The sequence below is a fragment of the Hyaena hyaena genome, unplaced genomic scaffold (genome assembly GCF_003009895.1).
Source record: "Hyaena hyaena isolate Hyena2069 unplaced genomic scaffold, ASM300989v1 scaffold_1015, whole genome shotgun sequence".
Lineage (NCBI taxonomy): Eukaryota > Metazoa > Chordata > Mammalia > Carnivora > Hyaenidae > Hyaena > Hyaena hyaena.
The window spans coordinates 450,612-476,999 of NW_024081652.1; the positions used below are offsets into that span (position 1 = coordinate 450,612).

Here is a 26,388-nt window from a genome sequence, read left to right on the forward strand (position 1 = left end):
ACCCTACCCCTTGTTGCCTTGTAAGTTGGCATTAGGTTTCCCCAGCTGGTAAGGAGGAATGGGCATAGAATTAGATCTTACTTAGGGTCATTTGTCTAAGAAAATACGGTGATGCTTTGAGGTGTGTTTTGGGGAATCATCTATCTTAGTAGGAGGTTGCAAAGACTTTTGAGAGAGGAGGTAAACACACAAATAACTGGTTCCAACCTGTGCCTGGTAAAAAGCATTGTACTCACCAACACCTCAGGTATGCAAAGCAGTCATGGGATGACAGACATTTTCCATTTTAGGAAAGTTTACTTACAGCTGAAACAATCTTCATTTTCACCCTAGCAGACGAGACATTGCTGGGATCTCTGACCATGTCCCTCTGATTATACGCTAAGTGTCTCAGACATGATTTCCCTTTCTCGAAGACTCAGTGCCCTTCCCTGTGGCGGGGTGCCTCCGGGGCATGCTGGGGGCGTGGGGGCCGATGGCCTTCACAGTAACTACCTCAGGCTGCTGTGCTCGCGCTTTTACACTTTGCCTTTTCCTGACGCTGTTGGCTGACACCTCACCAGCCGTCAGATGTCCCAGCTGCTCTCACCCCCTGCCTTATTTTACACCCAATTGTAGGAATGATGGCTTGAGGGTGGATCCACCTCTTCTCAGGAGTTAAATGTGTGCACTTTATGACAGTCATTTTCCACACAGTAAGCGTTTTTTTCTTTCTTCTTTTTTTTTTTTTTTTTACCTTTAAGTTCTAGATGGTGAGAATGATCAGTAGTGCAGATTCTAGGTAATAAATACGGTGCTAATTGTTTGTTTTGTAATTCTAAGTTTTAAAAATTATAATTGTATACTTTGTGATTATATAAATGCATAATTTTATTTTAATACTAATATATTGATGCATTTATTCCCAATTTCAGGCCTACCAAATGCTGGACACAATGCTAAGCACTGGAATTCTAATAATGTTGAGCAAAACAAGGTGGCTTTTACCTTCATGGAGTTACAGATTAAAGGGGCAGGCAGACCATCCAATACATGCACAAATGCAAAACTGTGACTCTGCTAAGGTGTACAAAGGAGTAGGTATGCTATAGGAATCCAGTCTTGTCCTCCTCCTTGGGGGGAGGGCATTCCAGTGTAATGACTTTGAGCTAACCTGTGGAAGATGAATAAGGAATAGTGAGCCTGAACATTTATAAAGTGATCTTTCCTTTCTCAAAGATGTTCTCTGGGGCGCCTGGGTGGCTTAGTCAGTTAAGCGTCTGACTTTCGCTTGGGTCATGATCTCGAGGTTCGTGGGTTCGAGCCCCGCGTCAGGCTCTGTACTGACTGCCAGCTCAGAGCCTGGAGCCTGATTCGGTCTGTGACTCCCTCCCTCTCTCTCTGACCGTCCCCTGCTCACACTGTCTCTCTCTCTCCTAGAAATAAATAAAACATTAAAAAAAAAATTAAAAAAAAAAAAAGATGTTCTCTACCCATTATGTCATTTATACCCCCCCACCAACCCATTGAACCTTTTTACCAGGTGATAGATGATGGGTGACTCAGGTGTCCGGAGAGCTTTTGTGACTTGCCCCACGTCACAAACTAGCAAGGGGTGGGACTGGGATAAGATGCTAGGCTGTTTTTACAGTCTTAAGAAGTGGGGGCGACATAACTGGGCTTCATTACCCTCCATTATCACTTGGTCTTTGGCATTGTCTCCTGTGGGATGGGGATGGTTAGTGCCTGTTTCATAGCTGTTGAGGGGGTAGGATGAGATGGCAAGGAGCAATCATTGATTCTTTTCCCTTAGCTTCCTTCCATTGTGACCACTTCCTGTCTCCACTATTGCACACATGGCATGCTCTGTGGGAGGGAGGCATCCTGCAATGAGGGCCACGTTTTGTAAATCACCCCTATATTCCTCATATATATTGGTTCTGGCAGCTTTACACAGACACATGGGCTTAAAGTACATGCATCCTTCCTAATATATCAGGACAGGGCATTGCACCTTTATTCTTAGGCGGCTAAAGAAGGAGTCTTCCATTCTGAAGTTGGCTCCCCAGGTGGCTATGGTAAGCTGACTCACCCATGGGACCGAGCCAGGTTCGATGATTTTTGCTCTCAGTGGTTTGCAGAAGGTCATAGTTTGATTAAAACCCAATTCTGGTAACTAACTCATTCCAGCTATCTGAATAGCTCTTTTTTTTTTTTTTTTTTTCATTAAAACCTATTTTTGGTCATTGCATTATATGGTTTTACGTATTGCCAGACAGCCTGCTTCTGGGAAACAGGCGGCTTATACAAGAGGCAGCATAGGCGGCAGAGTCAGAGTCCTGGCTTTGGATCCATCTCTCAACTCTTACCAGATGGTGGCCTTGATTATTCAGTTATTCAATTTCTCTGCTCCTTATTTCCTTGTCCAAAAAACGTGGTCAATAGCAGCTTTTTTGTACAGTTTGCTAGGTAATTAAGAGAAATAAATAAGAGAGACACATATGGAAGCATTCGCTTCTGGAGATAATAATAGTGCTACTCATAATGTAGTTGGAAGGATTAAATGAGATCCTTTTTGTAAAATGCTTAGAGCAGGGTCTGATAGATGATAAATGTCGATTGTTATCATGATGGGCCAGATGGGCTAAGGGTTAGAGGGCTAGAAAGGGAGCAAGATATGAATGTATGTTAACTGTGTGTGTGTGTATACCTGTGTGTGGATGTTTGTGTGTACCCCTGGGAGCATGTATGTATACCTGTGGGTGAGTGTGTGTGTATTTGTGTGTGTATATCTGTGTGTGTGTGTGCGCCTGTGTACCTTTGGGGGTGTATATATCAGGGATATGTTTGGTAGGTGTTGAGAGAACAGTGTAGGAACCACAGTTCAAGGACAGCCCTGACTTCTGTGCCACTGTTGACTATCTCTTGGGTTAAGAGTGTCAGCCTTGAAAAGTGTCTTCCATCAAGAAAGTCACTGGACAGTGTCAAGTTTTCCCTGACAGGAGTTCCTTTCCTTCCCTGATTAGACTTTAGGACTGAATCTGAAACCAGTTTTCTTCTTTCATCTTACCTCAGATACCCTACATGGTTAGTTTTCTTGTAAAACCAAAATGACTGCAACTCATTCCGCAGAGCTGGGGCATGCAGATAGGCTGTTGGTGGATGGCACTGAGCCATGGGGCTCTGGTCACTTGTAGTGTTGCTGCTGCAGTCCCTGAAGTGGACGGGACCTGGTCAAGGAGATGAGGACTTGTCACTTCTGCTCGGCTGTGTCGAAAAATGACAGCTGGGGCAGAGAAAGGGCCCAGGTTGGGGGCGATACACAGGGAGTGGGAGGGTGCCAGTGAAGGGGAGGGTAGAAGATCATATCTGATGAGAACAAAGGGGTTGAAGTCAGGATCACTTGCTGGAGGTGATAAGGACAGTGACTGGATACTGTGGGGAAGGTGGGCAATTCTACACGATTCCACTTCTTGGGAGATGAAATTAGAAAGCTCATTCGATACAAGCAAAATCTACGATAGACATGGGGTGGAGGGGGAAGGCATCCTGGTAACAGTTTTCTATACAGAATACTCAGGCATGTTTTCCTAAGGTCTGACGTTCTTGGGAGACTTCTGGCCATTTGGTGGTCACCTGAAGCCTATGTCTTTTTATTAAAAAAAACAATGTCACAAAGAGATGACAGATGAGGCATAAAAGGATGGAAAGAATTATTTTTGTTTCTGAGTACTCATTTGTTTAAACAAAAATGACTGAACAGTGTGTAAGGACTCTGATGTATTGTAGATTTAGACCAAAATCCATCCATCCATCCATGCATGCATGCATGCATGCATGCATGCATTTACTCAACAAATATTTATCATGTCAGATGAGGGTGAATAGGTGTTCTATTTTGCTGCAAAATTAGGAACACTAGTATGCAGTGTGTGACATAGGAGGCAGACAGTTTTTGTTTGAGGGATGGAATGAACGAACTGTCTCCGAAGAGAGTGAATTCCTCATCTTTTCGTTCTTCCTTCATTCAGTGAAGATTGCTGTATTCCCTTCTATGTGACAGAGATTTTCTGGGCACTGGAAATTTAGCAGTGGATAAGACACACCAAGTTCTACTCCAGTGAGAGTTTATGCTCCAGTAGGGTAAAAATGAAACAGATTGAGTTCTTGATTAGTGCTATAAATATAAAGTCAGCTGAGGGGCTGCAGTGATGGGGGGAATAGGGGAGCTATTTTAAAAAGAATGCTCCTGGAGCTCTCTCTAAAGAGGTGGCCTTTGAGTAGTGTCCTACATGCAGTGCGGGAGTGGGCTGCAGAGAAAAGTGTTCAGTCAGAGGGAATGGCAGGTGTAACTGTCTGAAGAAGGAAGGAGCTTGACGGGTTTGAGAAAGAAGGTCAGCATGGTTGGGGGGTGGGGGGAAGGGAGGAGGGGAGTCTGGACAGGAGTCGGGGCAAGAGTGCAGTGAGGCCTTGCAAGTCACAGGAAGGAGTTTGGATTTTATTGTGTGATGGGAAGAAGCCTGTTGAAAGCTTACAAGCAGGGAGACGATAAAATCTAATTTCTGATTTAGAAGACCATTCTGACTTGTACGGAGAACTGGGGTGTAGGGAAAAGGGGTCCTTTTGATTCAGTTCTGTTGATTGTCAGAAATGTTAAAGGAATAGCTGTTCCTATTTTTCTGATAAGACACTAGATATTACAGATACTGCAGTATTTTCTGTCCCATAGAATCTTGAAATCTTTCAAAAACACTTTCCATCCCGAACTAAAGTTTTACTAATTGAGCTGGTAATAGGTCAGACCAAACTATGTATTTAATATAGTTAGAATCTAGCCAAATGGTAGTTCAGTCCTTTGTTGTCATTAACTAAGTCTGTCCTAGAAACCATCATATGCTTTTAGTTATCAGAGTAGCGGCTCTGGGGAACAGATGATACTAAGTAGTTGGTACTACCCAGTTCCTGCCTGCCAGGCGTGGTTCCAAGCATTTTTAGTTACTTAGTTCTCACAACAATCTTCTGTGTTAGGTACTAATATAGTCTTCATTTTATGATGAGGAACTTGAGGCTCTTAGTGCCCAGGCAGCGTGCCCAAGAACACACAGCTAGCCATAGGCCCAGGAGCCGTCTTCTTTACGGACCCCTGTCCGTGAGGAGGGGTGCCCCTGGCCAAAAAAGATGCCGAACTGCAAGTCCCTTGGTGAGGATCGCTTCAGAAATTTCTTTGCCATGCCCAGGCTCAAGTCAAAGCCTGGCTCCTTCAAGTAGGCTGTAGTTAGTCCAGCCCTGCTGCTCTAAGAGTGTGAGTATGAAGTGCCGCGGACGCCACACCTGTCGCCATCGCGCTGACTTCTGGCTGTGGGGCCGCAGCTCCTAGCCCTGTTTGTGGACCTGTCAAGCTCGTTCCCTCCTGCCCCGAGCCCAGGCCGGCACTGTGATCCACCTGCCTGGCCTGACTCTGGTGCTGACTCCTCTCCTGGGGTCAGGAAAGAGGGTCAGGGAGGTAGAAATCCTTTTGTGTGACTGCCGATAGACCAGTGGAAGGGATCCTGGTTCCGTGGGACCCTGGTTCAGGTGGTTCCATCAAGTTCCATCGATTGGTGGTAGCCTCTGCTGTCACTGTGATCTTTGGGCTTTTAAGGGCTTCCTTGAGGAGGTTTTCAGCATCACCCCGGACTCTGTTGTCACTGACAACTCTCTGGAGGGCACTTATATTCCTTCTGGGATGCACTCTCCATACCTCCTTTTTAGGCTTTTTTACTGATTTAGACAAATGTGCATATACAAGTGTTCATGTGGGCAGCTTAACATGGGGCATCGTGATTTCACTCATAATTTTCCTAGTTATCATTGCAACAACAAACTGTGAGTTTTGTAGCAACTTTTTTATGTTGATCGTCTGTACACATTGGCCCAGTGCCAGTCAGGGTGGACCCAAGGCTCCTGCCACCCCCCTCCCCCAGCCCCTGGGCTCCTTCATGTAGAAACAAGGAAACTGCTCATCTGTACCCTCCAAGGGAGCAGAGAATGGGGGTGGGATGGGGCGATCGTGGCAGATGTTTCTTGGTGCTTCCCCCATGTGACTTCTGGGAGGGAGAAAGAGCTTCCCACAAAGCCTGTTCTACCTCTGAGATTTGCTTGCCTTTCCTTGCAGCCCTGTAAGGATGGGGCGGTGATTGTGGGTGGTGGTTGACCTGTCTGTCTCCGTGCCTCACAGGGAGCCCTGGAGGGACAGGTGATCCACAGAGCTGAACACCTTCTTCAGAATGTGAGATACTTGCTTTTTTGGGGTCCTCAGCTTTGGGCCTTATTTATAAGGACAGTGGAAAAAAAACACCCCCCTCTTTGACATCCTGGTAAAGAATTTTGCCCACAGATGTTCTTTAGTTCCTTTTTTCTTTCTCTTACCTTTTTTTTTTTTTAAACCAGAAAGTCTAAATTATTTGCTTAAAGGCATTCAGTAAGATGAAAACAGATCTAGAGCTAGAAGAAAATTTATTCTGGGATCTTTTTGTCATTGTTATTATATTACTCAATTTTTTCCCCATAAAATGTGAAAACTTCCTATTTTTCACCTCTACTACTCTACTGTATATGAGGTAAATCATGGAGTGTGTGATAAAAACAGTCAGGGACTCTGCTTTCCTTTGGATGATAGCCTGTGCTACCAGCTCAAAAGGCATCGATTGTGATATTTTGGCTCCTTGAATCCCTGCATTTTCCTGGAGAATTCATGCAAGGGCTTCTTCTTCTTTTTGATGTTTATTTGTTTCTAAGAGAAAGACAGCATGAGCATGAGAGGGGCAGAGAGAGAGGGAGACACCGAATCTGAAGAGGGCTCCAGGCTCCGAGCCGTCAGCACAGAGCCCAATGTGGGGCTCCATCTCACAAACCACAAAATCATGACCTGAGCCAAAGTCAGATGCTTAACTATCTGAGCCACCCAGGTGCCTCAAGCTCTTTTTAATTTATGTTTGCCATGTTGTTGCTCAGATTGGATATACAAGGGTTCCAGTGGGTGCAAATATGACCTTGCACTAACAAGAGTGTCAAAAGCCAAACCTGGTCCCTGAATGTAAAGATTGGGGCCAAGAATGGAGAGACATGGGATGATTCTCTTACATGCAGATCGATCCAGGCACATAGTAGAGTGTACTCAGTGTCTTTTCCCAAATTATAAATCTTTCCTTTCTGAACCATCTTTCCTCCACCCTGTGTGGTTCTGTTGTGACAATCTTTTGTGGTTATGGGAGCTGGCATATAACACAAATGTGTTCTGCTCAAGTGACCATAGAAGACTATTTTGTGCTTTTTGAGATCAAGGTGCTAGGGGTGGAGATGTGAATACTCCACTGCTGATTGTCATTACCCCTGCCATGTGGAGATAGCCTGTCTTCAGAATAAAACTGCATATAAAAGGAAGTATAGCTGAGAGCCAGAGAGAAAGACATTCAATGGCATTGTTTAAGCCGCTGGATCCAGCCATACCTGAAACCTCTTAGAATTCAACTTGTGTGAATCAACCTATTTCCTTTTCTCGATTCTCGGGGTATAGGAGTTGTATTTCTTTTATTCACAGCCCAAAGTCTAACAAGAGTACTCTGGAAATTATGACTAAAAATTTAGAAAAATTAGAAATCTAGGGAAAAGTAAATGAAGTGATCATTCAAGTCTGAAAAGGAGATTGTGTTTCTTTATGAATTTTTATCTTCATGTCCATTGATTGAGTACTAAAAGCTGAAGTTGAGATATATGTGTTCTATATAAGAACATATTTCTGGATATGAATGATTGTTATACACTAAGTCTCCGGGAACGGTTGGAAAAAAGTCATTGAAAATGGGATTGCCATTCTTATGTCCAGCCTGCTTTGTGCAGCGTTGCTTGAAAACAGATGACAGATGACTTCCTAAATCCCTTACAACCATCATTTCCTGAAAATAGTACTGTTTGTGGCAGCACTTGACTTAAAAGCCCTCCCCATACACCATCTATTTGTTGCACACAGTGAAGCTAATCCTGGGCTAGCCCCCAGGTTTCTGCCTGCTTCATCAGCTTTCTGTGACAGGTAAAAGATGGAAAAAAACAGCTGGGTGTGGGGGGGACAAAGGGGTTTTGCTCCACAGAGGGGCTCCCTCCAGCCATGAGCAGGTGGGATCTTTATGTCCCATGATTAAAGAGGCCGACTTAAAGCCCATCTCACCACATGCAGCTCTGCTGGGAAGGGAAATGGGGCAGGCAGGGACGTTTTTCTTATTCTTGAGTCCTGTTTTTGAAAGAAAAGAGTATTGGAGTTCTAAAAAATACTCTGAGGCGCTGAGTGGTGGCGGGGGGAGGAGTGGGTGGGCAGCGGGGAGGAGGGCAAAGTCTTGCTTTTAGGGGTGGGGAGAATGAGGGCACAGCTGGACCTGGCATTGGGTGATCTCTCCACAAGATGGCGCCCCTACTTCTTAGTCTTTGCTTTTAGTTCCAGTCTTGAAAACCTTGTTCAAATCATCACAGAACAAATGCAATCTTGACTTAGGATTCATAATTTATGAAGCTGACTTCATATGCTATCTCAAATCACGTGTTAGTGTGTTTCAGACAGAACTGGTTGGTTTTTTTTTTTTTGTATCATTATTATTAATGTGAGTGTGCCTATTCCCCACTTCCCCCCACCTTTCCTCCTGGGCACTGCTTCTGCCTCTGAGGCTCCACTCACGCCCCCAGGCATCAGGAGGCAACCTGGGGTAGAGCAGTGATTCTCAAACTAGCTCGTGGTGCTGGACCAAGTTCATTAAAATTTCCAATCTGTTGTGGGCTAACAATATCATCAAATAAAATAAAAATGAGTAACGAGAAAAGTTAAATGAAAAAGACATACAAAATACAAGCCTGATTCTTTTACTTGTAGTTACAACAGGTATAACATTACATTTTAATAGATGTAATCAACACGAAATAACATTGGAAAAAAGGTTTACTAGAACCACGTGATTGTTTTTAAAAATGCACGTATAGGAGATTAATGTAAGGAATAACTGTTATACTTGCAAGGTTTTGTTGTCCTACAATCATAACTAAGTAATAGTGATTCCCTTGTATTAAGCTACTTATATGCATGCTTTGAATTAACCCTGTGTAAACAATGTTTTTAAATTGTATTTAATTTTTTTTAATGTTTATTTATTTTTGAGAGAGAGAGAGAGAGAGAGCAAGCAGGGGAGGGGCAGAGAGAGAGAGAGAGAGAAAGAGAGACAGAATCTGAAGCAGGCTTCAGGCTCTGAGCTGTCAGCATGGAACCCAATGCAGGGCTTGAAACTGTGAGATCATGACCTGAGCTGCAGTTGGGACACTTAACCAACTGAGGTGCCCCTAAAATGTTTTCTTCTATGTTTACTTATTTTGACAGAGCGAGTGAGCATGAGTGAGTGGGGAGGTACAGAGAGAGAGGGAGAGAGAGAGAATCCCAAACAGTCTCTGCACTGTCAGTGCCGCTGGACACGATGGGGCTCGATCCCATGAACCATGAGATCATGACCTGAGCCGAAATCAACAGCAGGATGCTTAACTGACTCAGCCATGCAGGTGCCCCAGTATAAAATGTTTTTATGTGAACACATTAGCTTGCTTCTTGCTTAATTTATCTAATCTAGGTTGGATTAACGCAACACCACTTACAGGAGATAATGTATGTCTCAACTGTTTCTATGTTATATTCATAGCACTCAAAAGAGAAAAATGGGTATAATGAAAGAAAAAATTGCTTTGGAATAATTGATAGTAAAGCTAACTGTTTGTGACTTTATTTTTTCTTTCATTCTTTTCCTTCTCCATGAAAAGTTACTTTTTCCTGTTGCAATGTGCCTTTTCCCCAGTGTCCTTGTGTTTTTACTTCCAAGGGTGAAGCACTTGTGACTCTTCCCGGCCTGTTGCCCCAGAGGGTAGAAAGTGTCTGTGAGGGCATGTCTCATCTCCCAGTGGCCCTGCTCAATGACCAGCAGCCACAGCTAGAGGAAGGCTCTAGCTTTTTTCCACCTGGGACCGCTCTGAGTGTAATGAACCCTCCAGAGGTCTCCTGCGGGAGGGACCAGGTCCAAGGTTGTCCTCCATGGAAAAAGCCTTGCTTGCTTTCCCTCCCTACCTTGTCCTGCTTTCCCCTCTGCCTTACCCGTTCTTTTTCGGGGAGCCCTCCCTTAATAACCCACGTATGCACATGAATCGTTGTCTCAGTGTCTACTTCCAAAGGAGCCAGCCTGAGGCAGTATCGCATTTAGAGTATTTTAGCAATAGGCATGGCAGATCATAAAAATATCTTTATGTATTTTAAGTCTTTTGCTTTCAGAGATACTGATGTCCCATTATTGATACATAATCTAAATGACCACTTCGGGAAATAAATCAACCTAATTTAACTTCCTTGGCTTTTTAGAAACCAGACAAGCCAGAGATATGTAATGTACCAATTTTCTTTACCACATATTTGGAAACACTTGTCATAGACATACTCTGTTTTACATAAATCAGTGCATTTTCCCCCTCCTTGTTTTCAATTACTCTAAACCCAATCGTTTACCCTTAGAGAAGATAAACGTAAAAGCTTCCCCTCTCTAACAGCTTGAGGTGTGGCCAAAAGAGATTTTAGAGTTTTTTGCCCTAGATATTTTTTTTTTAATTTTTTTTTTAATGTTTTATTTATTTCTAGGAGAGAGAGAGAGACAGCGTGAGCAGGGGAGGGTCAGAGAGAGAGGGAGACACAGAATCTGAAGCAGGCCCCAGGCTCTGAGCTGTCAGCACAGAGCCCGACGCGGGGCTCGAACCCACGAACCGCGAGATCATGACCTAAGCGAAAGTCGGACGCTTAACCGACTAAGCCACCCAGGTGCCCCAACCCTAGATATTTTTAAAAGAGCTGCAGCCACATTAATCTGTTTTTGATGATACCCTCCCCTAGAACCATTCTGACGTGGTCACTTGTCATTTAGCTGTACTTGGAATTAAACAATATGACAAGACGTAACAAATTCAGACTAATTTGGAGGAATGCTGCTTTGAATTCGTGAAAACAATTCAAGAGTATTAAAAATGGAGAGCATTTTTATTGCCGCAAGGTAAATGTGTGCTGTCTTGTCAACGATCCTTTATTACACACACCTATTATGCACTAGGCGTTTGCATTCTCTCATTTAGTTCTTACTACCTTGCAAATGAGGTATATTTCTTCTCACTTTTTAAAGAGCAGATGAGGCATGGAGAGATTAAACTTTTTTTTTTTTTAAGGCTTGCAATTAGTAAACAATAGAGGTGGCATTTGAGTCTAGATCTTTCCACCAAGCCGTGCTGCCTCTACAGTTGAACAAAATTAGCTAACTAAATATTAGTGTACCTCATCGGCTTTAAGGAAGGGTCAATAACTATGTGTAATCGACATACTCATTTAGTATGCAAACAGTATTGTTAATGTGCCCGTTGCACGTTAAAGAAAAATAACAGTGATCTCCCTGGCCATCTTGTTTTAACAACAATAGCTACCATTTACTGATTGTTTCAGGCATCTTACATTCATGTCTACTTTATGAGTAAAGAATTCCTGGGTGGGTATTATCAACATCGATTTGTATTTGGGCAGATGGTGAAGCACAGAGACTTTTGATAATTTGTATCGCATCACATGGCTAGTAAAAGTGGGGTTTGGGCCCAGAAACCAGTGTGCTCAACAGCTATGCTCTTCACTGCTAACACTTACCTGAAACTTCCTTGGGTCACATGCGAAGGTGACTGCTAAGTGACAGCTGAACCAGTAAGTGGGAATAAGTAAGAATGAAGTTCTGACTTCCTTAAAGCATTTTGTTCCTCATTGATGCCAAGTAGGTCTAGAGAAAGAGGAAGCAAAGCCAGAGATATGACAGCAGCTTGGCTTGATGTTAAAGGCATGCTTTTGTTCTTACTCCACCATTTCAGTTTTCTCACCAGCTTTGATTCCCTTCCTACTGTTCACCTGTAAACAAAACCACTGTTCCCCTTTTTTTGGAGTGGGTTACTAACAAACTCACAGGGTTCATCATAGCCAGGTGTTTCTCTGCACCTGGTGTGTCTCATCTTCAGAGCAAAGGGATTCATAGACAAACACAACAGGGCTCATTGTAGTCTACACAATTAATCATTCTAGGTTTCTGATTTGCTCTTGAAAGTTGCTATGTTCCTGTAATGGGAAAAAGACAGCTCCATTTATCACACTGCACCTCGTGCTGCTCCTTGGCATCTTCCCCTGGGTCCCTCACCATCCACAAACTTCTGAAACATCTGCTGTGGGTACCATGGTTGGGATTTCTTCACATTCTCTGTTCTACTTGCCTTCTTAGCATCCTTGTTTAGGCTTCCCTTTTATGACCAAAGACACAAGTATTCTCTGTGGAGATGAACAATTAGCAAGTTCATTACTTATGGTGGTATTCATTGTTCTTTGCCAAAGGTTACATTTTTGTATATGACATTTTGCCCAATGTTGTCAAAAGAGCACTGGACTGGGAATTAGCTTTGCTGCATTTTTGTCTTGGCTCTACCACTAATGGTTTGTCTGGGCTTGGGTGAGCTGCTACACCTCTCTTGACTTTTGGTTGAGATGAATTTAATAATGAATCTAGATTATATCAGTGCTTCTCTACCTTGGATACACATTAGAATCACATCAAATGCACAAAACCCTAATCCCCAGGTCATAATCCAGACCAACTAACTCAGAATCTCTAGAGGAACAGGACCCCCTGGCACTGATATTCTTAGTCTTACCCAAGCTCCTCAGGGGATTCTTATATTGACTTAGGTTTGAGAACCACTAGCCTAGGAGTAAGGATTCTTTAGTCTCTAAAGAGACATCTTTTTCCCAAGATGGGAGAATTAAGGGGTGCCTGGGTGGCTCAGTCAGTGAAGCGCTGACTTTGACCCTGGGCATGATCTCATGGTTCATGGGTTTGAGCCCCGCATTGGACTCTGTGCTGACAGCTCAGAGAGGAGCCTGCTTCAGATTCTGTGTCTTCCTCTCTCTGCCCCCCTCCCAGTCACACTCTGTCTCTCTCTCAAAATAATAAACATTAAAAATTTTTTAAAAAGATGGGAAAATTAAGATCACATTTGTACAAAAGGGGAAAAGACTCCGTAGAGAGGGGTTTGGTGATACAGAAGAGGGTGAGTGGAGATGCCTCCACATCTTTGAGGAGGCAAAAGACCGAGTGCTCAGATGGAAGGGGAAGTGCATGGAGAGTACGTTTTCAAGTGCAAAACCACACTGTATGAGTGCAGAAGTTGGTAGGTAGGTGGATGCAGTGGCAGAAACCCACAGAGGTGGTCTTTCTGGTTGCTCCAGTTCTTTTTTAACATGAAATTCATCAGAATGGATGGGAAAGATGGTGTTGGAAGGGTTTTAAGAGAGGGGAGGTGTGAAGGTCATCTATAAGAATGAAGAGTAAATGTACCAGAGAAATGTGGTAGAACTGTCAGAGATAGTAAGAGCATATTTGAGGTTAGTCCGTGTGATTGTGTGCATTTTGCCAAATGGGGTCCTGTGGAGTTTGGACAGTCTTTCTGATGACTGCTGTAATCCCAGCTAGTGGTTTCTGCTTGCATACTACCTGCTGTGTTCGGCCTAATCTTGGGTCACTTGTTGCCTTTGCACTATCTGGAATGGCCACTTGTTCTGTTTATTTTATTCAGCTTTATTGAGATATAATTGGTCTATAACATTGTGTAAGTTTAAGGTGTACAATGTGTTAATTTGATACACTTATATATTACAATATGATTACCCTTCTGTCACATCACATAATTCATGTGTGTGTGTGTGTGTGTGTGTGTGTGTGTGTGTGGTGAGAACATTTGAGATCTACTCTCTTAACTGCTTTCAAAGATACAGTGCGGTATTGTTAACTATATTCACAATGCTATGTATTAGGTCCTTGGAACTTATTCATCTTCTAACAAATTTATACCCTTTAATCAAAAATCTCCCAATCACTCCCATCTCCCCAGTCCCCGGTCACAACACTTCTACTGTGTTTCTATGAATTCAGCTTTTTTTTTTATGATTCCATATATATGCAGTATCATACAGTATTTATTTTTCTCTGTCCGACTTATTTCACATAGCATAATGCCCTCAAGTTCCATCTGTATTGTAGCAAATGACAGAAAATCCTTCTTTCTGATGGCTAAGTAATACTCCACTGTGTCTGTGGGGGGGGGGTGGGGGGCACATCTTTATCCACTCATCTATATCTTGGCTATATGAATAATGCTGCTGTAAACCTGGGAGTGCGGACGTCTTTTCAATGTCCTGTTTTTATTTTCTTTGTGTGTGTGTGTGTGTGTATATATATATATATACCATATATATATGGTGTAAACCTGGGAGTGCGGACGTCTTTTCAATGTCCTGTTTTTATTTTCTTTGTGTATGTGTGTGTATATATATATATATATATATACATATATATATATACACACACACACCAAAAAGGAATTGATGGATCATATCATAGTTGTATTTTTAATTTTGGGGGGAATCTCCTTACTGTTTTCTGTAGTGGCTGTACCAATTTAAACTCCAACCAGCAGTGTTCAGGAGTTCCCTTTTCTCCACATCCTTGCCAACACTTGTTATCTCTTAGTTGTTTTTTTTTTTTTTTTGATAGCCTTTCTAATAGATGTGAAGGATATCTCATTGTGGTTTTGATGTGCATTTCCCTGATGATGAGTGATATTAAGAATTTTTTCATGTATCTGTTGGCCAGTGGATGTCTTCTTTGAACAAATATCTGTTCAGTTCCCTGTTCATTTTTAAATGGATTACTTGGATTTTTTTTGCTATTGTATGATTTCTTTGTTATATTTTGTATATTAAGTATCAGATACATGGTTTGCAAGCATTTTCTCCCATTCTGTAGGTTGCCTTTTCATTTTGTTGTTTCCTTTGCTGTGCAGAAGCTTTTTAATTTGATGTACTGCCATTTATTGATTTTTGCTTTTGTTCTTTGTGCTTTTTGGTGCTGTCATATCCAAAAAATCATTGCCAAGATGAATGTCAAAGAGTTCTTATGTTTTCTTCTAGGAGCCTTGATGTTTCAAGTCTATGTTTCAGTGTTTATTCCATTTTGAGTTAATTTTTGTGAGTTGTATAAGGTAAGGATCCAGTTTCATTTTTCTGTATGAGATTATCCAGTTTTCCTAACACCATTTATTGAAAAGACTATCTTTTCTGCCTTGTGTGTTCTTGTCTGCCTTGTCGGATATTAGCTGACTGGTCATTCCTGTTAGATCATGCCTGAACTGCTGGCCACTGCAGCTGGGTCTGATCTCTTAGCCTTCTCTGGCTTTAGAGAGTGGGGGATGGCCTTGGCTTCTGGCTTACCTGACTTTCTGAGGACTCACTGTACTTTCCCCTGGAGACAGTCAGAGGTGCCTTCTAGAAGGTGGTGAGCTGCGGTGCCATACAAATGAAGGAATTATAAAGGAATGGTTAGTGAATTAGAATCTTGTTCAAGAGAAGCTGCCTAGGGATATTTTTCCTGCTTGGAGCAAGACCATCGTGGAACAACACAGCGGTTTCCCCCAAATTTCCTTAGACATGAAAGTGATGTGATGTGCACAAATAGTAAAGTCATGCCTCTAAGGTTAGAAAATGTTTTAGTTAGGACAAGTGGCTTTTGATTGTCTAAAAGTCACCTAAAGTGCTAAATGGTAAACCAGGTCATCTAAAGTAATAAACTTTCAGACCAAGCTGAAAGAAATGGCAAACTTCAGGAAAACTCAGGCTCCGTGACAGTACTTTTCTGAGATAGTGGAGACCGAGTAAATAAAATTTTTAACATATTCTTTTTAGTGCCAAGTCAAAAGGATTGGGAAACTAAGAGCCAGCAGGTGATTAAATGGGAGTATTCAGAGAATAAAATGGACATTGTGCTCTTCTTGTTGAATAGGTTCTACATAATATCTTTAGATTTTGGCATTGAAAAGTAGAAGGAAAGAGGCCCCTCCATTAGTTTGGCAGATTTATCAAGCTGAGCTATGTCAATTGTATTATGCTGTTTCCAAGAAGACAGTAGAGCTTGTGAAATTTAACAGTGTCTGTCACCACTTGACATATTGGCTAAAACAAAAGCAGATTGAGGAAATGACTCACAATAGTTAATTGTTTCAATAGTCAGTCTTTCCCATCTGCACAGTGCGTTGAATTTGATGACATCTGATGGGAACTTTGTGGAAAATTAATGCACCAAATTGTTTTCAAGAAGCAAGCCCTCTCTTTGCTTTTTTAGTAGCTGCATGTCAGTATCTGAAATCTCCATTTTATCTCGTTTTTGGTTTAGGTAAGACTACAGACTATCTTGACTTATGGAATACAAAAAGAAAAGCCTTAGCATTTGTAAAAAGCAAAATCAGTCAATAGTAATTCAAAATCTGTTTCTTCACTTAAAGAATAGATTACGTATTTTGGCTTTGATAAATTCGAAAACAAAGGGAAAAAATGTTCACAAAGAGCCAAATTCAGGATGATATATGCAGCAAACATTCATCTTCCATTATCACATGAATACATAGCACATCTGGCTGCAGAATCTATGATGCCACTCCACAATTTATTACGCTTTATGGGAAACCATTAATTTACAACAGTCGCATTAATGTATAGCTCTGTGGTTTATGTTTACCCTTGATAGATCTAGGTCTTTCACGGTGCTGAATTCCTTTGAAGACCCCACTTAAAAATTCAACTGACTTATCTGACCTGAAGAACAGCTTTATATTCTGAAGGTGTGGCTATCAAGTAAGAACAGCAAGTTTCCTTTCTTGGATATCTGCCCATGGGGATAAAGCTTAACTCCATGGAAGTTGATTCTTTTGGAGAATATTTCTAGTATTTGTGTTCTTGTTGGACATCTACAAATGAGTCTACATTTCAGTTGCACTGGAAACCACTATTTACAAAGAAGAAAGGATTAGGGCTGTTTGTTCCCAGCAGATAAATTTCCTTGGTGCTACTCAAGATATCACTGCTATCTTTCAGTAGTTGTGGCAGAACTGTGATTTTTTTTTTTTTTAACAGATTTGGTGTAAAGAATGAAGGTGTCTTGTTTAATAAAGAACAAAATAAACCTAAGAGGAGACTTCAAGACTTTCAAGGTCTGTGATAGGGAACCAAGAAACTTCTTTTCTACAGCTCAATAAGGCAAAACTCAAAGTGCTAGCACAAATCATCAGCAGACTATGGCTCACAGTAACAAAGAACATTTCAATCGGACATTCCAAGGAAATAGCTGCTCTGAGAGGAAATAGTCTCCTCCATCCTTTCTCCTGGGAATTCTATTTATGTTGACATTTGGGAACACTTGTTCCTGGTCCGAGGCAGCCTTTCTCAGTCTGAGAACATGTATTCCAGCTCACTGAAGATTAGAATTCGAAGTATATTAATTTTTTGAATAGTTAGAACTATCAGAGAAGGTGGGTGGAACAGCGACAGGCAGGCTAAGAGGAGGGTGATGCCCAGCATCCCCTATGAATGCCTTGGCTCCCTGGGACACATTTGTAGTTCCTCAACTGAGAACTCAAAAGACCTAAAGGAGAGTGACACACGGCACTTATCAGAAAGAATCTGCACACTCCCTGCTTTCTTTGCAGAGATCTCTAGATATATTTGTTCCACCCCACCCAGAGAGGGCTGGGATTCAGGGCCAAACTTGCAAAACTTGTAGCATCCCACCTTTGGGTATACTGGTGACTCACTCATCACCCTTCAGCCTAATCTGAAGAGCACACTGGTTGTTCTCTTCTGGTGCAAAAGAGACCTTTTAGTTTATGTGGTCTCCATCTAAAACTGTCACAAAGTAGAGACCATGAGTCAGAAGGAGCATTAGAGAAATAATTTTGCTCATGTAGATGGATGAGAGCTGAACTTTTTTCTTGCTGTATCTATGAATTCCAGTTCATATTTCTTCATGTGAAAGTGGAGTTTTTCCTCCTGGATTTATGTTAAGCTGAGCAAGCAGTTCTGGTGAAATTAAGCCCACGTATAAACAATAGATTCGGACAGCTCAATTTTGGTCCTGAATATCATTAGAGTTTTCCCCCCTCCTCTACTTTATTACAATTTCTGATTCTCTGCTTCTTATAACCTGTTTTTTATATTGAATATCACATTGTGTATGGGTATGCCAAATTGGTATTGGTATATCCTGATTGCCTGGGAAAAGTGCTGAATTCAAGTTTGAAATGTTTGCACTTGACCAAACTTTGGAAAAAAAGAGAGTATTTAAAACCCAGAAATGATTGTGTTTCTTTGCTGTGATAAGCAACATCTTGAGTCTTAACCAACAGTTAGAATAGATTTACAATCTGCATGCAATGTATAAGTGAGATGAAGTTAGAGGAGACTAATAGTACATTCTGAGGAATTTCCAAAGAGTTATAGGAAGCATGAGTGACTTAACTACTGAGGTGTATGGTCAGGTTAATATAATATTTAAAAACTTATGAGGTCAGAAGAAGTGTTGTGGAAGGAACTCAGGAGATGTCAGGAATTATGTTGATGTTTTTACAGGTGCAATCTCACTGAACCCTCACAGTAGCACTATGAAGTAGATACTGGGACCCCTATTCCAAGCAGGAAGATAGTGGAGTTCAGAAAGGCTATTAAGATTGCCTACAATTTAGAACCATGATTTGAATCCGGATCTTTCAGGTTTTCAAACCATTTGTACTACTTCATGATCTGTGAAGAAAGGAGCTTGTCTGGGTTCTGTGTATATTCTCTTCACAAGATGTCAAGAAACATTGAGAAATAGGCATGCTTCCTATAACTCTTTTTGTTACCAAGAAACAAAAACAAAACCTGGCACATGGATGCTAAGGAAAGAGGCAGCATCCTCTGTAGGGTTGGAAAAGATCGTGAAGCCAAGAAGAAGTCATAATTAGGCAAAGAATGAAGAAACTTGGGAGATTCCGATAAAAAAATTGCAGGGCCCCAAATGGTGTAGGAGTTTAAAGGAATATGTAACATTGCTCTTTGCCCTCTGGGACAAAGAAATAGCATCAGTCATAGCCAGGAGGAAAACTAGACAGAGAGTTTAGAAGATGTAAACAGCAAGTTGTAAAGATGCTGAAGGGGACTGGGCACAGAAGGGCCTGGCACCCGTGATTTGGGGGAGGGGTAGAATGTAATAATAATTTCTCACGCACTGTTAATTATATAAACTCATTAATTGATAGAACTCAGTATTTATTCTATCTATACAATACTTCAGTTTTATAGTATCGGTGAAACACAGGGGAAAAGATGGATTTTCCTGGGTAACAATCAGAATGTAATTAGAGTTCAGAGTTTTCAGGCTAAGACGTTGGAAGTCTCATACTGCAGATAACCCTTTCTCCATTGCCAATACATTTATCCATACTTTGTTTTTAGAAACCATAAACTTAATTGTCTCAGTGTGACATGATTTCCTCCCGAAATCCCTAATGAATTTAGCTATTTTAAAAGAAAGGCTGTGGCAGAATAGGTCTAGATATATGGGGGGCTGTTGGTGAAAGCTAGAGAACTTTTATGGAAGTGTGGGCTGTGCTTATTCTGTGTTCAGGGAAAGGGCTGGCCCACAAGGAATGAGGAAGCACACTTAAAATAATGCCTTTAATATATTATGAGCAGGGAAATTTTCCTTAGTGTATCTCTTATTCCATTTCTTTTTCTTGCTCAATAAATACAAGGGGAAAAAAAGCATTGCTTTTACATTTTAATATCTCAGCAGCATTCTGTATTAGAGACGGTAATTAATGAAAATTATAGGCTAAACATTTTACAGTTTGCATTAGGTGCTTTATCCATGTTTTGTAAAAGAATCTCATTCTTCCTAGAGATAGGTGAATGTTTGAGTGTGTGTTAGGGGGCAGCACCCATGGTAGCATCTCCCTTGAAGTTTTCTCCAACCAACTCTGTATGGTGGTGTCTAAAATATAGGGTCCTATGTCAAAGAGATTGTTTCCCTAGTCCTGTAACACGACTTTAAATGTAATACTTACCTTTGAAGATGCCTTAGTGACCAGATCCATCTACATTTCAAAAAAGGAATAATCCAGACCACGTATTCTACTAACAAAATTAAATATTGTCAAGCTGTTTGAAAAAAATCTTGAAAACATGATTAGGAGGACATGGTAAACAATATTTTATAACCTAGCTCATGTTATTATGTTATATAATAAAATCATGTTTTCTTCCACTCTTTCCTTTTTATAATTGAGCATAACAAGGAATATTGAATTGGGCTAGTTTGACCTAGGAAAATGAAATTTATATCCTCAAGTGAATACACTTTTTAAAGAGTAGAGGATATTTTGCCTAGAGAAATTGAGTGGGAAGCATAGAATAAATAAATAGTGATTTCCCAAACTTTTCACAGACTAATTCAAATCTTAGAGTCTTAGGCTGAAACAAATTAGAGACCTTATGATCACCGTCCCATGAAATAAAATATAAAGTTATTTGCCGAAAGCTATTAAAATAAATGAAAGGATTTGTGGTGCAAGAAAAAGGAAAGTAGAGGCAGGTAGGGGAAAGAGTGGGTTATAAAATATACAATTATAATTGCATAGCTGTACTTTCTAGTAGACACTCTAAAAATATAGTGGTTAATTTAATGTCTAAAAAAAAATTTTAGGCATCTGTTGGCAATGGAAAGATATAGTAAGAAGGGTAAGACCTATATCTCCTCTCAGGGCAACTATATAGTCTACGGCATGTCTTTGCGTGTATGTGTGCATAGTAGGATGTGAGAAAAACATGGAGTGAGTGGAGTGTGGGGACATTAGAGCAAATCCAAAAGTAGCATATTACAGGATAGCAAGTTACCTGCTGCTGGAGGTCATACCAACTTTGTCGGTAAGGGGCATACCTTTCTCAGTCAGAACTGAGAAAAGGAGCCAAGGCCTGGAAGAACAAAGGCTGTGTCTAGAGAAGAGATCAGGTACCTTACGCTCTCTAGGTTATCCAATAGTTCTGGTGAATGAAGTACATCTTATCTAGAGGGCTTAAATGGGTTGAATGTCTACCTGCTGGCTTGTTCTAGGTAACATCCTTGTGCCCTCCTCCAAGAATGATTTTCATTAAAATGAATTTGAAATTAGGGTACACAGCACACACATTAATCATTATTAGGAGGCAGTGGGGAAGTGGTTAAATGCATATGGATGCGAAAAATGTCTGAAAACTCAACATCAAGACAAATGTGTTATCAGGGGTTATTGATAGATGAAACACTGAATCACAGGTTAGAAAGCGGAAGTTTTCATCTGATAACCACTCTTTACTAGCAGAAGTATCTGGATAAGTAACTTAATCTCTCTGAGTTTAGTTTCTTCATCTGTAAAACTCTTGTCTTCTAGAGTTTTTGTAAAGATCACATAACATCTTTTGTGTGAAAGCCTTTGCAAACCACAACTTTCTATACAAATGTAAATTGTGGAAGAGAGATGAGTGTGCCAAATGGGGTGTTTTAGAGAGAGAAATCCCATCACTGTGTGGAAACTATACTGCAAAGTACAGAGAGGCACATAGGGGGAAGTAGGTCTGTCAAACAAGAAACAAGATTTGGCCCACAAATGATCAGCTACAAAAATAGATTCCTATACAAAAATACTTGTTGGAAAGGGAATTCCTTCACACCACCTTTCCTTACTCCTTTATCTTATGGACAGAAATGGCTTACATTACTCAAAGAGTTAGGGTATTTATTACAAGTGGTGTTAATGAGACATGTTTAAGTGGTTGGGTTGGTACAGTTTTCTGCATGTAATGGGTTATTATATATATACAGATATTTTTCCTTTCAGATAATTATTGAGGCTATACCATATTTCAAAAGCCAAGTTAATTTAGGTCAATGAAAAGGGAATTTATTTCCAGTCTATTACCATCTAATCCCTAATTAAATCAAAGAATAAGGAACTGAGTGATCCAGGCAGATCATTTGTCTCTTGGCAAAAGTTAATTCAATCAATATAAAGGAAAGAGAAACGATTGTTTCCAAATACCTAGTAGATTTTTGTGGCCATTCATTGCCTAGGCATGGAGGAATATAGGTTTTATTGAGAGAAGCTCTGAGCTTTAAAGAAAAGCTTTGAAATCCAAGCTGTCAGGCATTTTAAGAGATTGAAAGACTGGCCATCTCATGTTCAAGAAAGAAAAAATATCCTCTGAAGTATGGAAGGAATAAATGCTCCATGGCATACATATCATCCCTACAGGTTTCTTACCTTCAAGTAGTGGCCTATTTCATGGCCCATTTCCCTTTATTTTGAGAATTTTTTTCCTGATTACAAGAGATTTCAAAGAGAATTGGAAAATACAGAAAAGTACAAAGAAGAAAATAAAAATCATTTAAAATTATCTAGTCATCTCCACCTAGAGATAATGGTAATACCTCCCAGGTTATTTTTCTTTGGATATGTGTGTGTATGTATGTGTTTGTGTTTGTTTATGTATATAAGGCATATATGTGTGTATGTGTCTGTGTATGTTACAAAATTGAGAACAAAGTTATATGTAGTTCTCTTTTTTCACTAATTAAAATGTATTTAAAATATTTTCCCATGTCATTAAAATGTCTTTAAAATATTTTAAATTCTGTATACTATTCTCTTCTGTGGATATGTGGCAATTCATTGAAATATTCCCTTATTGTTTTACATTCAGAATATCCCTGCATTTTCTCTCTTCCCCCCCTCCCCCCAATCCAAAGGAATACTTCAAAAGATATCTTTGCAGCCATTTATTTATATGCACTTCTGATTATTTCTTTAGGATACATTTCTATAATTGTTGGATCAAAGGCAAGGCATGCATTACATTTTTTTTTATTTCTATAAACTAGGGACTATATGAGGAGTCACCTTCTTAATCTACAGTGAGCATGCTCGGTGTCTGTGGTGAAGAGGAGGAGGTTGGGAGTTCCACAGAAAGCAGATTCTGGCTGGTTCTGGATGACAGTTACTGGTTCAGAATGTGGAAGTACCACCCTCCAATTGTAACGGACCAGGCTGCCTTGCTCTACCTGGGCAGCTTCAGAGGATAGTTGGATATTTGTAATCTTGGAGGAATGGTCAAGAGAAACCTGGGAGATCCTAGGCTAATGTTATTTTAACTTTAAAAGTCAAGTAGGGCCAATAAAAAAGATGCGTGGGGAGTGTACTTCTTACTAGTGGTACATGCTGTTTGCTTAGGTCTCACAAACCTAGTTGATTGTTCAACTCACCAGTGAACTTTTCAGTAAAGTCAAGTGGAATGGGGGTGGGTGAGGAAGAGGACTCAGTAGGCTTGGGAAAGAACAAGGTGTTGGACTTCGAGATAGGCATTGGTTGTCTGTGAGACACATCTGAAGTCTGCAGAGATTGATCTCTTCCATTACCCAAACCAGTTACTCTATTTCTATTGGTGCCTCTGTCTCCTTAGCTAGAAAGTTGGGTCAGGATTCATCAGTCTACTCTATCCTCAAGTTTGAAATGCACCAAGCCTGTAGTTTTGCTCTACTTGGAATGTCTCTCAAATCTTCCTTCACCACCATTCCTACTGCTGTCACTATTTTCCAGCTTTCAGCACAGATCTGCACTTCTGGAATCACTTCAGACTCCAGTGTCTACCCTACTCCCTGTAACTGTTTCCAGTTTACTGTTCCCCAAACACCGCTTAACCATTTGTTTCTCTCAAAGAGCCTGAAACTATTGCAAATAACTTGCCTGTAGACTGTGAGTTCCTTTTTCAAGATTGCGGCTTTACTATACTCCTCTTTGTAGCTCCAGTGTTTAGGAAAAGTGGCCTCACCTAAACCAATTTTAGCCTGGGAACAACCCCATGGCATTTTTGAAAGGGATACTGCAGCCCATGGATGGGAAGTAATCTGCCTGAGGTTACATAGCTAGTAAGTGTCAGAGCGAGGATTCAGACCTGGGCAGGTCTGTTTTTCTCTAAACTGCATGAACTGAGCTGCACCCTGCTGTGCCTCCATTGTCAGGAGACTTGAGCCTTCCTCAATCAAGCTGTCTTGCTGTACTTCTAGCACTTTTCTGTACTGAATACTCTGCCACAGGATATCACCTGCCACAAGAAATATATTTGAGCAGGTTTAGGGATGGAGACTAGAGGGGGAAGGCAGGTTGATGAAGACCAAGAGAATTTTTTTGGAGAAGATGCATCTTAAGCTAGGCCTTGAAGGTTGAAATAGGGTTTGGTCTCAGCAGGAGACCAGGGCACAGGGCATTCCATATCATGGAAGCAGACAGCAAAGGCCCTGAGACAGAAATGAATCAGTAGTGCTGTGAACAATGAAGACGCTGGCTTATTTGTAGAAAGGTTTCATATAGTCTTGTTGGAAACAGCCTTCCCTTAAAGTAAAGTTTTATTAGCACCCTGGAAATAAACCCCATGATTTCAAAGATTGAAGTGCTAGTAAGTATTGCAGAGAAATCGACCTCTTTCTGTATTGGGAGAACAGAGAGAAGAAAGCTCATTTGGATGTGGCATTCCTTCACTTCAGATTTCATACTGGACCCGGGTCATGAATCTTTGTGGCAAGTCTTAGAGGACAGGAGGCAGCTTTGTAATCTTAGCATGACTTCAGTTTTTATGATAACTTTTGACCTTCAGAAAAATTTTCACCCCCAAGTTTAGGAAACCTGAAAAATAAAGTGGATTTTTTTGTTTTACTTTCAAAAAGAATATTTTTTACAGGCCAATAAACTCCTCTGTGGCCACAAGCGTGTTGTTGAAAGGGACCTGGCTAACGGCAAACAGTAACAGGAGGGAAACTTAAGACCATTACCTGGAGATGACGATCAACTGTATAAATCAATGTCAGGATTATTTCAAAAGTAGTAGTCAAGTAAAAAAAAAAAGCTGCCAAGAAGATAAAATTATATTTTAGTAAAAAAAAAAATCATTAGAAATCTCAATTTTTATATTTGCCTTTCAAAAATTAGAATAAGGAACCAAGGAAAGCAAATCATTTAAGTTACACAAATCTGTGCACACAGTGGATTGATAGAGTACTTTGAATTTGTTTTTGTGAACATCCAAAGGGATGTTAATATGTTTCATCCCATCCCCATCCTGGCCCCAAATGCTTCCTGTTCTGGGAGTCCAGCTAAATAATTTATTTCAGGTGTTTAGTTCTATCCTCCAAATTTTCAACAGCCAAAGTGAGAGGAGAGTATAGGGGAAGTGTGTTTCTCAGCCCTAAACCTCAGTCTCCTCCTGAAGGAGGCCCTGCTGATTAGCCACCACAACACACAAGTCACTAATATGCCCAGAGATCATAGTTTCCCAACTCTGATATAAACACTGGAGGCAGGTCTTTGCTGAAAAGTGCTCTTTCCTAAGGGGCCTCACTGCAGTTGGTTTAGAATCTTTAGGCCTAAAGAGGTTCCACATAGGGGGAGAGGCCCAACTGTCAAGACCTGGCTTGAACAACACACATGGCTTTTTGCCTCTCTAAAGAAACAGATCTTCTTCCCTCTCAGCCATCCTTCTTGAGGCCATCTTTCCCAGGATGATGAACACATGGTTTAAACTGCCTTCTTGACCCCAGTCCTGGTCAGTCTTGTGTGCTTACTCTGTCTTGATGTAGCAACCAGTTTATACCTAACTGGCCCTTGACAGCCTGTGGCTGCTTTCCACCTGGGAAGCCAGTCAGGATATGTCTCATCCTGACAGGGCTTCAGGCTGCCCCAAACAGTGATGACGAGATTAGGTGATGGCTACCTTCGCTTTGGGGTTAGTCGCCACTCCCCATCAGAGCTCTTACTCAAGAGAAGGAGCTGAGATTAGGGTTTGGTGTACAGATTCCTTCCCTCCTCCTTAAAGTGCCACCAGGCCTAAGAAGTCCTACCTCTCAAAACAGTAGTGGGAGCTGGTGTTATGAAGGTCACATCAGAGACACAACGAGAATAAAGGAGTCCCCGGCCCCCTCCCTCAGTCGACTGTCCACAGTAGGACTTGTGTCATGTTTGGGATTACATATACAGCACCAGCATATCATCTGATACATAGCAGGCCTTCAAGGAATATTTGTTGCATATAAACATTAAAAAGGTGCATAGGGGTAAAAGAGGGGGGGCAGAACTCTCCTAGTGACTTAGGATCTGGACATTTTTCAGTGGACAGTACTACTAATTATGCAGTCATTATTTTGGTACCCCCTTCATTGCCCCTCAGCCTTGGGGGTTAAGCCTGGAACTACTCAGTTTTTTGGAGTTCAAAGTTAATAGCTCACCTCAAGTCAGCTACTGCACATAGTAGGTGGCTCATTGTGTTCCTTGCATTACTTATCCTTGAGTGCACATTCAAATAACAGGTTGCTGACTTTGTGTACCCTCACGTTCCCCCATCACCAT

At 41.1% G+C, this 26,388-nt stretch overlaps 1 long non-coding RNA gene across 1 annotated transcript; it reads right to left on the bottom strand.

Annotated features, from left to right (window-relative positions):
- Nucleotides 1-1,378: 1,378 nt before the first annotated feature.
- On the bottom strand, nucleotides 1,379-22,968 carry LOC120223609. The gene is made up of 5 exons (XR_005526344.1): nucleotides 22,894-22,968; nucleotides 11,708-11,834; nucleotides 3,050-3,209; nucleotides 2,349-2,444; nucleotides 1,379-1,415 (listed from the first exon to the last, which is right to left on the bottom strand). It is a non-coding gene; the product is annotated as an uncharacterized LOC120223609 (long non-coding RNA).
- Between the last annotated feature and the right edge of the window lie 3,420 nt (nucleotides 22,969-26,388).